The 13209-nt window shown below is 34.5% G+C and overlaps 1 protein-coding gene across 12 annotated transcripts in view; it reads right to left on the bottom strand.

Annotated features, from left to right (window-relative positions):
• The window catches only part of Map4k3 (mitogen-activated protein kinase kinase kinase kinase 3), a 178123-nt gene that overhangs the window by 124306 nt on the left and 40608 nt on the right, over nucleotides 1–13209 (bottom strand). The window contains exon 1 of one of the 12 annotated variants that reach the window (XM_078029314.1): nucleotides 4574–4594. The exons of the other annotated variants lie outside the window; for them this stretch is intronic. The gene's annotated coding sequence lies outside the window, so the exon portion shown is untranslated. Of the gene's footprint in view, nucleotides 1–4573; nucleotides 4595–13209 lie in introns of those variants that run through there. 12 annotated transcript variants of the gene reach the window in all.

Genomic DNA, 13209 nt, shown 5'->3' with positions numbered 1-13209 from the left:
CCTGTTATCCCTAGTTTTTCTAATGTTTTGAACATAAAAAGGTGCTGAATTTTGTTGAATGCTTTTTCTGCATCTATTGAGATGATCATATGATTCTTATCTTTAGGTCTATTGTTGTGATGAATTACATTTACTGATTTCTGTATGTTGAACCAAACTTGCATCCCAGGGATGAATCCCACATGATCGTGGTACACAATCTTTCCCAGTCCTTTTTGAGAAAGGGCTCACTAAATTGCAGGGTCTCTGATTTGCAATCCTTCTGCCTCGGCCTCCTGAGTCGCTGGGATTATAGGCGTGCACCACTGTGCCCTGGCTCATTTGTTTTAAGTACCTTTTATGGCTAGTACAGTATGAAGTATCAGGACCTTTATTGAAAGGGTTTGCAAACCTTACTCTACACATTAACTTTTTTTTGGTACTGGGGATTTAACCCAGGGAGTCACACATGCTGGTGAATGCTGATCAAGCATCCTCACTGACAATATCCCCAGCTCTTGCCAATTCTGCTCTAAAACAGCACTGTCCAAAAGAATGTTCTTCACTGACAGAAATGTTATATATCTGTGCTGACATATTTGTTCTATGCCACATGTACCTATTCTATTGATGAAATGAAATGAGGCCAGTACAACTAAAGAGCTGAATTTTGTTCAACATAAAATATTTATATGTGATAGTTAAAACTGGGGGTTTTAATTCTTAAAAAACATACAAGAAATAGGATTTTAGGGATATAGTTCTAAGTAGTTTTAACACATATATAGATGTGTGTTACCACCACAATCAGAAAACAGAAAAGTTCCACTGTTGTAAAAACTGCACTAGAATTATATCCTAAGTCCAGACACACTGATTTGTTCTCTGCCACTATCCATTTGTCCTTAATCATTCATTATGTAACCTCTTGAGACTCTTCCTGCTTTAAATTGTTGCATGTGCCATTAGTTTATTCCTTTTTGTTGCTAAATAGTATTCTACTGCATGGATATACTATAGTTTATCCATTTACCAGTTAAAGAATATCTGGTTGTTTTCAATCTGGAACAAATATGAACACAGTTCTTATAAACATTTGTGTATAGGTTACATAATACTCAGGAGTGGGACTAGCTTATATCATGGAATATTCATAAGAAAATGTCAAACTATTTCTAGAGTGGCAGTACCATTGTTCATTCCCAACAGCAATGTTTACACATTCCAGCTGCCCTGCATTGCTGTGATGTGATGAATTACATTTATTGATTTCTATATGCTGAATGTATAGTTACTACTATATTTTTAATTTAGTCATTCTAGTAGGTATGTAATGGTAGCTCACAGTGGATTTAGTTTGCATTTCTCTAATGGCTAATGACATTGAACAAGTATTTCTGTCCTTATCAGTTGTTTCCTGGTGAAGTGTCTCCCAGTCTTTTGTCCTTGCTTTAACTGGGATATTAATCTTCTTATTGAGTTTTGAGAATTCTTTATATATTCTATAAATAGAATGTCCTTTATCAGATATATGATTTGCAGTTATTTCCCCCCAGTCTGCAGCTTTTTTTGTTTTGTTTTGTTTTCTTAACATGTATTTCACAGAACGTTATGGCTGAATTGTTTTCTTCCAAATTTATACGTTGAAGTCCTAACCCCCAGTACCTTAGAATGCCACAGTATTTGGAGACAGGTTGTTTAATGAGATAATTAAGGTTAATGAGCTCATAGGAATAGGTCCTAATGCACCGACTAATATCCTTACAAAAGAGGAATAAAAAACACCAAAGAAACACATGCAAAGACAAAAGGCTATGTGGAGCCACAGCAAAAAGGCAGCCATCTGCAAGCTCAAGAGCAACCAACCCTGCCAGCACCTTGACTTGGGACTTCCAACCTCCAGAATTATAGGAATATAAATTTCTACTGTTTAAGCCACCCACAGTCTGTGGCATTTTGTTAAAGCAGTCCTCTCAAACCAATACACAGAGCAAAAATTTGTATTGGGGAAGGAGTACTGGGATGTAACCAGGGGCACTTTACCACCAAGCCCCATCCCCAGCATTTTAAAATTTTGAGACAGGGTCACACTAAGTTGCCAGGGCCTTGCTAATTTGCTAAAAGTGGCCTTGAACTTGCGCACAAAGAGAAAAGACCATGTGGTGCAAGCCTGTAATCACAACAATTTGGGAAGCTGAGGCAGGAGGATTTCAAGTTCTTCCTCAGGAACTTAGTGAGACCCTGTCTCAAAATTTAAAAATAAAATAAAATAAAAAGGGCTGTAGATATAGTTCACTGGCAGAAAACCTTTGGGTTCAATTCCCATTACTGAAATAAAATAAAATAAAAATTCTTCCTTCATTGAATGGCCTTTCACCTTTTCCAGAAGTCAATTGGCTTTTTATATATGTGTGTGTTTATTTTTCAACTTATGTTGATCTACATTGACTCACTGATCTTGTGTCTATTCCTTACCAATACTACACAGTCTTAATTATTATAGCTTTATAGTAAGTCTTAAAAATCACATACTGTGATTCTTCCAACGTTTTCTTTTTCAAAACAGTTTTGGCTATTCTAGGTCCTTTGCCCTTCCATATGAATTTTAGATTCCACTAACCTATATTTTAAAAAAAATCCTGTTGGGATATTAATTGGAAAGCACATTTAACATATAGTTCAATTTGAGGGAGAACTAACATCTTTGTGTAGAGTCTTAAAAACCATGAATACTACTGTCAGATCTTTCTGTTTATTTAGGGTTTCTCTGATATCTTTCAGCAGCGTTTTATAGTTATTACCATACAGATCCTACACATTATTTTAGTTTTGATTTTAATAGCCACATGTAGCTAGTAATAGCTGTGTTTTAGATAGCACAGCTATAAGAAGTACTAGGGATTGAACCCAGGATGCTTTACCACTGGGCTACATCCCCAGCCCTTTTTGAGACTGGGTCTTGCTAAGTGGCCCAGGCTGGCCTCAAACTTGTGATCCTATTGTCTCAGCCTTCTGAGCTGCTGAGGCTGCTCAAAGCTGCTCAGGAGTGTGTCATTACATTCAACTCTAAAAAGTTTTAAATTGGAAATACTGAGATATAGTAACATCATGCAATGTAACTCCGTGTAAAATGATACTATAAAAATTGTGCCCATATCACACCCAGGACTTTTGAGTGAAGTTTTCAAAAACAGGAAGAAATACAAAAAAGATAATCAATAAAGAGCAGAGTAGAGAATAGATGCACAGAGAAAAATAAGACATGAGAAAAGAATAGAACTCCAAGCTGCTTCTGACAACTTTCCAGTTCCACATCATGTGTATCTTTGCATGGCCTGTCAAATGGGTTTTTGTTTCTTGAAACTAGATAATTAAAGATCCAAATTTCTAGGACTCCATGATCCTAATTTCAGAAGAGAGAAAAAGAGATTGAGACTATCAGACTAACTTTTAAAAAATGTAGTTACTAGATAATGATTGCATAGAGACATGGAAACTAATCTTCCAGTGATAAAAAGAGTACAGCCAGTTCTAAAACCAATAAATTCTGTTTCACAGCTTCATTTCGAATTTTGGGATTCTATTAGACTTTGTCCATATCAATAACACTTTTAAATGTTAACTGGCAGATCACAAATGTCAACTAATAAATACGATTTAATTGTGGCACTGAGTTTTGGAAAAATAAAAAGGATCAGGTAACAAAATTCCAATTTCCTACACAGAAGGCAACAGCAGCAGCATCTTCCAATGTGCATTAAAAAAAATAATAATAACCACAAGGTTTTGTTTTTGGAAATAGATTAAAACTAGATAGGAAACACTCTCCTCCCACTATAAATTACTATATACGTTACACAAGATACAACAAACACTTTTAAAGAAACTGCTAAACTCAAAAGTCTCACAGGAGGTAAAAACAGAAAATACAGTAATGAGCCAAAACAAACAAACAAACAAACTAGTGACTCAGTGGTATAGTGCTTGCCTGGCATGTGCGAGGCCCTGAGTTCAATCCCCAGCATTGCATGTATACATGAATGAATAAGCAAATAAATATGCTGAATGAATTCATTGAATGAAATCAGAGCAGAAAGCAAAAACTAAATCTATGACTTTAGTTAAAACTTGAAATCTAGAGACTTGAATTTTGAGTTTTACTAGATATGGTGAAAGTTGCAATTGAGACTACTGCATAAAATCTCCACACTGAAGGGCCACAGCCCTCAGTAAATGCTGGTAGGTGAGGGGAAAGGGCTCTATCCATTGACAAGAGAGTAAATAAAAAGCAATCTGTTTGCATCAGGCCTCCACCTCTCTCCTGGAAATTCTTAATTACAAACCTCTCCTAAGTGGGGTATAGGGTTAAAAATTAACACTTTTTGTGAGGTCCAGGAACCTCAAGCCAGGAGATAAATTTAAGTTCTTTCTGAGCATCTACCAGAAACAGAAGCAATTCTTCTGAAGAAAAACATACCTTCACCTTACATTCCAGGAGATTCCTACATGATAGTATTAGCCAAATATATGAACTTAAAATAAAATTATCAAACACATTAGGAGGACTGGGCTGTAGTTAGTTTGGAGCACTTGCCTAGCATGCATGAGGCCTTTGGTTCAATCATCAGCACCATACGTATACACAGAGCAGGATAGAGCAGGAGGAGCTATGGGAAACCAAATTAAATGTGCGTAAGTTAAAATGGTGGAATTAAAAGATATACAACATAAAATTACACTTAAAGTATGCTTTAAAAGTTCACAGAACAAGGTAACAAATACATGGGCCAGAAACAAGAGGCTAACAAAAATGACTTGGACGACAGGCAAAACAAAACAGGATTTCTGAAAATAGGAAAAAAAAATACAATTCTTCACAGAAAAAAAGAAATACAAAAGAGAAATTAAAAAACATAAAGAATGGGATAAGAAGATCTAAAATACAACTAACTAAAGCTTCCAAACAAAGAATGGAGAACCCATACTTTTTAAGAAATAGTAGCTAGAAAATTTCAAAAACAGAAGACAAAACCTCAGATCCCAGAGACAAATCCCTAGGAGAATAAAAAAGAAAAGCACATCTAGACACACTATGTGAAACTGTACAATATAGAAGGCCAAGAGGCTATCTTTAAGAGCAGCCAAAGAAAAGGAGTAAGTTTATCCACAAAAGGGCGGGGGGGAAAAAAGCAATTAGATTTCTCAGAGGAGCAATAAAAAACAGATTCATGTGCATATATCAGCAAGGTGTGCACATGCCTATAATTCCAGTGGCTCAGGATCACGAGTTCAAAGCCTCAGCAATGGTGAGGCACTAAGCAACTCAGTGAGACCATGTCTCGAAATAAAATATAAATAGGGCTGGAGATGTGGCTCAGTGGTCAAGTGTCCCTGAATTCAATCCCCTAAAAAAAGAATTATTCATGTGCACATATCATTAACTGTTCCCAAATCAGAAAATGAAGAATAAAAGAGAATGTTCTTTTTTGTATGCTGGCAAATGTTGAAAAACCAGCTTGAGAAAATGAGAGCAGACCGAGTCTTGAGTTGCAGTACTTTAGTGATGTAAACACACCACCAGAGTAGATTACAACCTTCCAGCTAAACTGGTATCTCTGAATGCAAACATGGGCATACAGGCTCATTATGTCATTAGTTTAAAAAAAAAAAAAAAAAAAAGGTGGGTGGAGGGGGCTTCAGGACATCACTGATTAAAATGCTACCATGTAGCTTTTGTTTAATACAAATGCAGGCTAACACCTCCCCACAGTATCCCTGGAGAATGAAGACTTGTGTTTTCCAGGCAACAGGATAAAATGTTAAATGGAAACAATATTTTAATTTTAAAAATACTGTGTATTTATTAAGTACATGGTATAAAATTTAACATTCCCAGCTAAATCAATATTGCCAACTGCATCGATTACCTATTAACTGTCTTGAAGTGATGAACTTAAAGGCTACTGAGGATGTAATGCTATTTGTCTGTACCACGGGTTTTTAACCTGGGGCCCAAGACTGGGCTGCAGCAAGCCCAAGAACCATGTTTACACATGTGAGAAGAAAGACTACAAGCTTCCATTGGATTCCTCAGAGATGTTCCTAATTCACAGGTTAAGAATCACTTCTCTAAATAAGTACAGGCTGTTCTGCTTATTTAATTTGAAAGATTTGAGTTTTCTCCCTGTCTCTTATCAGGTTGTGAGTGGTTAATTCTTACTGTCAGCCTGATGCTTAAATCCACCCTCACCTCCTAATTTGTTCAAAGTTAGAGAAACAATAAGTGAGCATGTTAGAAATGAATTTTAATTAAATCACTGAAGGCTTCACCTATTAATACAGTGAATAAAAACTAAAAGTGTGAAAACTGGAGGCTAATATATAAAAATAAACTGAATACTTATTTATGTGGACAACCAGATGTTCAGATTAAGTATAATAGTACTAAAACAAGATATTCTACCCAATAAGATCTTTGTCCCATTAGAAGCCTTCTATTTAAGGTAATTTCAACCTTAACAAAGGAATACCCATACTTCCCCACTTATCCACAGATTCACTTTCTGTGTTTTCAGTTACCTGTAGTCAACTTTGGTGAGAAAATGTTAAATGGAAAATTCTAGAAATAATGAATTTATGAATTTTAACTTTTTTATAGCAGATTGTTATAACTATTCTATTATGGTTATAGTTGTTAGTCTCTTACTGTACCCAACATATAAATTAAACCTTATCATAGGTATGTACATTAAGGAAAAACAGTATATATAGGGTTTTCTATGACCCAAGGTTTCAGACATCCACTCGGATCTAGGAACATATTGCCTGCAAATAAAATTTGGGTTGTTGGGGAGGGAGAAGAGGGATGCCTTAGCACCTATAAATTTCAGAATCCCATTTTTTGCAATAAGTTATTTCAAAATAAAGTTATATAGCAGCAAAATTCATTTTTTTAACTTAAAATCACATTTACATTGGGAATAAGAGAAAAAATTACTGGAATATGTGCCTACACTTCAGGGCTAGATATATATCTTTTATTAAAATCAATGAAATGAGAAGGACATACATATGTTTTTCCATGATATAAAATTCCACAGTAAGTTAAATATATTTATAAGACAGATTAACTCAGCTTCATCATGTCTTTCAGTATCACTGATGAAGCACTACTATAAAAGATATTTTGAAACAGTTTTTTCTGTTATTATATAAATTTTTTCTACTATTACTTCTTTTTTCACTAAAAATTTACCCATTACAAAAGACCAATATAAATAATACCATTCTTTTTTCATGTTTCTCCTGTTTCCAACATCTTTTAACAGCATCTCATTTGCTTGTAACTGCTGGCCATTTACTTCAATATGTAATCTCAGGGGACGACAACCTGAGGGGCAGGGAAAGGCAGTACAAATTCCAAGGACACACTGATCTAGAGTAGGCCTTAGATGAAGACAGCCGGAACCAAGTAACTGAATGGAGATAGAGAGAAATGGTTAAAATTCTATAATTCTAGGTTGTTGTACTCCAGAGCAAAAATTAACAAGGGCCACAAGTTCTTGCATCAAAATATGATATCTAAAAATAGTCTGCTATCTCCAGTGAGATCAGTTCAAGTTACTGTCAAAGACTTGGGTCTCTAACTGCTGCTATGCCTCTCTCATCTTGTCTTTGGCCTCATAAATATGTTCTCCCTATCATATTCTCTGAGGTGATTCTATTTCTTTTCCCAAAATTTGCTCTTTTTTTCCCCCTCCTGTACATCTGTCCGGGTTATTTCATAAGTTATCTAATAAGCAGTCTTATTCTCAGAGACCTCAGGGACCTAAGGTGGCCTCAGAGACCTAAGTCCAGCACTGTTGGAGACAAATAATCCATTCCATTATGGTCCTTCCTTTGAGGACTGTTCTGGATTCCTAAAGTACAGCAGAAACACAGCAATTTAATTAGCAAATACAATGTAGCCCTTGTTAATTTGTCCAGACTATTTCTTGTTAGTATTCCCTTAACAGTACAGTATAACAACCAAATGTTACAACTTATAGACATTATAAGTGACTTAGTAATTATAAGTAATTTAGAGATGATCTAAAGGGTATTGCATAAGTTTATGCAATTATGAGGCTATTTTTGTAAGATATTTGAGAATCTGCAGATTTGAGTATCCATGTTGAATCCCTGAGATATTAAGAAAAAACTATATGTAAATTAAAAGATTAAGATTTCCCTCTGCTTTACTTAGTCATTCTTTACTTATTCTTTAGAAGCACTTCCTCCCCTGAAATAAACAGGTAAGCAGGCAAGATGGTATACATGTGAACATCAACACATACAAAGGCAATATGTGGTAGTGAGTATACACTGTTTAAATCCTGCTCCATCATTTATTATGAACACATAATACATGTATTAGATGTATGACAGTGGGCAAATTCCTTATTCAAATGCTAGTTCCCTTATACAAACTGGAGATAATGAGGTAAATTACCCCAAAAGGCTGTTATGAAGGCTGAATCAGTCAGTACTTATAAAGAGCTCAGAATAGTTCAGGTAGATACTAAGTGATCAATAAATTATCAACTATATTTTATTATTAATCATACATAAATGCACAAAATCCCATTTTAAATATGCAGCAAGATAGGTAATGTCTATTATCATTTTAATGTTATGTTTCCCAAATAAAGGTAAGTAAATATTTTCATAATCAGAAAAACACTTTTATTTAAAAGTTTAAACAATTTCAGTGTATATCCAAAGCCAAGAGTGAAGGGTGGAACTTTTTTACCTTTTGTTTTCTACCATGGTAACTCAGTAAGTGTGACTCAAAATAGGACATAAACTGGAAAAATATTAAGAAATCTATATTAATTTGCTTAAAATGTACTATACTATGTGTGTTAAGTAAAAACAATAATTGTATTTTTTAAAAAAAAAAGCATCTAAGGGGCTGAGGATGTGGCTCAGTAGTAAAGAACTGGCCTCACATGCATAAAGCCCTTGGTTCCGTCTGTAGCACCTTGGGGAAAAAAAGCAGAAGCTTCATCATTGTCTCATAAGATGAAGGTTTATGTAAAACAAATAATAATTTCATAAAAGAAAAATTAAAATTATGTTTTAGAAATATAAACTGATGAATATATAATGTTGTATAGTGCACTTACTTATTTTTGTTCTCAAAATCAAAAGTGGAAGCCAGAGCTGGGTACAGTGTTGCACCTGTAATCAATCTCAGCAACTCAGGAGGCCAAGGCAGGAAGACTGCCAAGTTCAAAGCCAACCTGGGAAATTTAAGGGAAAAAAAAAAAAAAAGTCTTGGGACACACCTTAGTGGTTAAGTGTCTCTAGGTTCAATCCCCAGTGCTGGGAGGGAAAAATTGGAGTAGAGGTTTAGGGTGTCAATAAAGTAACGTCAGAAAGCAAATAAATTTATTTTATCCTTAACTGATAAGTGGTGATATATAGTCAATAATGGAAAGAAAGAGGAAAGGGGAAGATAAAAAGGAGAAGCAAGAGAAAAGAAGCACACAGAGGGTATTTTCTTGGTTTAAAAAAATATATCAAAATATAAAAGGGTATATGCTCCTCTGGAAAAAGCTACCCCACCCTGAAATAGGAAAGTTGAATAAAATTCAAACTAGGAGAAAAGAAGATGAGAGGGAGGGAGAAAAAGCACCTAAATATCAGAGATTTCTTTCATTTTAATAAAAATTTAATGCTGCTGGTCACACATTTACCAGGAAACAATCAGTTATGGAAATATCCTTATTTTATAATCAATAAACCTTTGGAAATATTTATTTGCTATAAATCAAATATTTATTTTCTATAAATCAAACTGTCATCTGACAGTTTTCATATATAGCTCATTTTTTATGGTTTTCCAAACATGTTTCCACTCCATTTTATATAAACTGAAAGCTTTAAAAATTTTAGTCACAATTGGAAAAGAAAGAAAGAAAGAAAAACTTATAGTTATCCAAGAGAAACAACCAGTGTAATAGCACCAGTTAATTAAAAACATGCTGATCATCTTGATATAGTACATCCTAATACAACATTTAAGTAGACTTAGCAGGAGGGTTAGGGGCAACAGTGACAAAGTACTTTACCTCCAGTGTGCACAACAGAAATACAGTATTATAATAACTATTCAGTAATACCTTACTTGTTAGGAAAACAGACTTTCTATAAATCTGAGCAAATGAAATGAAATACTAGCTCCAAATGCATGATTTAAAAGATGAGGCTGGTTTGGTATTTGTGAAGTAAACCATAAGCAGCCAACAACAATGAAGGGACTGAATAATAGGAAACCTAAAATCATGACCTGACGCATTATGTCCAGTGAGATCTACAGAAGATTAACTGCCATTCACAAAAGCTGAAAAGCAGTGGCCACAAGCAAATAAAGTGAGTATGCTGGTGGTAGGGGGCCTGGGAGGGCAAGCAGTCAAAAGAAAACAGAGTGGCAGACCGCAAAGGTCAGAGGCAGTGACAGCCACAGTAAACAGTCTGACAAGGCTTGGAGTACCTGGGCCTTCAAAGGTGTTATGTTCAGAAACTGCCAAACACAGTTAAAGGTATGATATCTGTCACACAAATTGCAAATATTCTCTAGAAACATGCCAAGAGCACTTTTAAAACATCTGGAAGTGAAAATGTGTGTGATTAACCAAGAAATGCTTCTAAAAAACTGAAAGACACAATCATTAGAAAAATGTGTATCTGTTGGACGAATAAACAAAATAGATCAATGGCATTCAAATTTAGAATATGTAAAAACAGCAACTGACATCACTGTGAAGACACTTTTAGAACAATCAAATGGAGAAAGAAGGGTTAGAGACTCCTATCTGATGCCTCACAAAAAAATTCAGGTGTTATAAGACTTAAATGTAAAAGACAATATTAATAAAATATTATAAGAAAACCTGTTGCATTTTGATAATCATGGAGTGAAAGATTTCAAGAGAAAAACAGCAACATAATATGGATTCCCTGTGCCAAAATAAATAACTAGAAAATGGACAGTCAGGTGTGATAGCACATGCCTGTAAATCCTAAAGCCTCAGGAGGCTGAGGCAGGTGAATCACAAGTTCAAGGCCAGCCTCACTGTCACAAAAGAATTTAAAGTATGTGGGGGGGGGGCGCAGCACTGGGGCATATCTCAGTAGTAGAGTGCCCCTGGGTTTAATGCCTAGTACCAAAAAATACAAGTAAAAGATGACACTAAGTAACAGTTTATATAAGAACTACAAATAAGTTAAAACATTAAAATACATTTTTTGGTGTATTGATCTGACGAATGAAGAACATGAATGAACAGGAAAATATAAAAAGTGGCTATCTTCATATATTCATGATGGGGATATAAACTAGACCAACAATTATTAAAATAGCAATTTTTAGTATCAACACTTTAAAAAACAAAATCTTTAACCCAACAGCTTCACTTCTAACAATCTATTCATTCTAAAAAATGTGCAAAAATATGCTTCTGTATTTGCTGCAATAATGTTTATAATAAAAGGCATTTAGGAAAACATCCAAATAAAATTACGATGAATTCATACAAGGAAATACCATATGAAGTACAGCCATGTGTACTAATAAAATGACATTTCTGTAACATGCTATTAAAGTAAAAGCACAAGTTGCACAATGATACAGCATTAAAAATAACTATATATATATATGTGTATATATATATACACATATATATGTGAGGTATGTAGTATATATAGCATGAAAATAACTATATATAAATATATATATACATATATATATACATACAATATGCAAACTCACATAAAAGGATACAAACCAGTAACCTGTGGTTATATATAGGTAGTAGGGAAAGGAGAGGTAGAAGGAAGAGACTCTCAATTTTTTGGTTGTGGATTTTTTGTGTTTGTTTGTTTTGTTTTTTTGGTACTAGGGATTGCACCCAGAGACACTTAACCACTGAGCCACATCCTCAGCCCTTTTTATTTTTGAGACAGAGTCTCACTAAGTTGCTGAGGCTGGCTTTGAATTTTCAATTCTCCTGCTTCAGCCTCCCGAGCCACTGGGATTACAGACTTGCCACTGCACCCAGTTGGTTGTTCAAATTCTTAAAAGCATGCATTATTAGAGGGAGGGAAAAAAAAAGCAAAATTGTATGAAATTTGTGCTAGTGACTTCTAAAAGCATTTGCAATTTATGCACAACTGTTGCAATTTATGTGCAACTGTTGCAATTTATGCTCAACTGAACAGGAGAAACTGATGAGGTAGTTAGTTTATCTACAATTTAAGTTAAATTATTCAAAGTACTGGCAGATTCTGAATCTCTTGAAAGCTGTACAGTGTCATATCAGTCACAGAACCAAATGAAAGCACAATGACTTCAGTTTTATTGTTTTCCATGAAAACATGTAAGAGAATGTCTAAGACTTCTAATTGAAAAAGAGTAAGATTTATACGAGGACATGCAACTCTGTTAAACCACATGTATTTTATGTGTATTTTTCAGTTAGTATTTTTGGCATTTCAAAGTAAGCATATTTAAAGATTTAATATATTAAGGCAAACAACTACTCATATGAGAGTGACAGAATGCTTATGGGACTTTACCAGAACATTCATTTCAGATTAGGGTCTGCCCCTTTGAGAATTCTGCAATGTCGACAACCAGTCTCTTTCAGTGACTTTTTTTTTTCTTTTTCCCATTTCCATTCAAGCAAGAATTCCTAGTGGGAAGTAGATGAAAATCAACAATCTCCTTTATGTGTACGAACACTGTAGGGGCTTAAAAACATAATATTTAATGATTACAAAATACCCTACAGCCTTCAAAAATATCATATTTGCCAATTATGAAGAACAAATTTATATTCCCTAAACAATGGACTTTTTGTATCTTTAATAAAATATTAATTCATGACCAATAATATATTAAAATGTCTGCCGAAAACTAAAAAATAAATATTAAAAAATTATCTCTCTTTAAAAAAAAAAAAAAAAACACTAACACAATGGGCTATTTTACAAAACTTTGTAATTTCTATCTGAACATATTTTGCCCTTGATTCAACATTAAACTGATGGTGATAACTCCACATCAGTAATAACCACTGAAGAAGCACCTCTTATTGAACACGCACGGTGTGCCAGGAATTGTGCCAGAAACTTTATGTGTGTCTCATCTATTCCACAGTGGCCCCAGGAGGTAGAAACACTATT

The sequence above is a fragment of the Ictidomys tridecemlineatus genome, chromosome 12 (genome assembly GCF_052094955.1).
Source record: "Ictidomys tridecemlineatus isolate mIctTri1 chromosome 12, mIctTri1.hap1, whole genome shotgun sequence".
Lineage (NCBI taxonomy): Eukaryota > Metazoa > Chordata > Mammalia > Rodentia > Sciuridae > Ictidomys > Ictidomys tridecemlineatus.
This window is presented reverse-complemented; position numbering and strand designations above follow the sequence as displayed.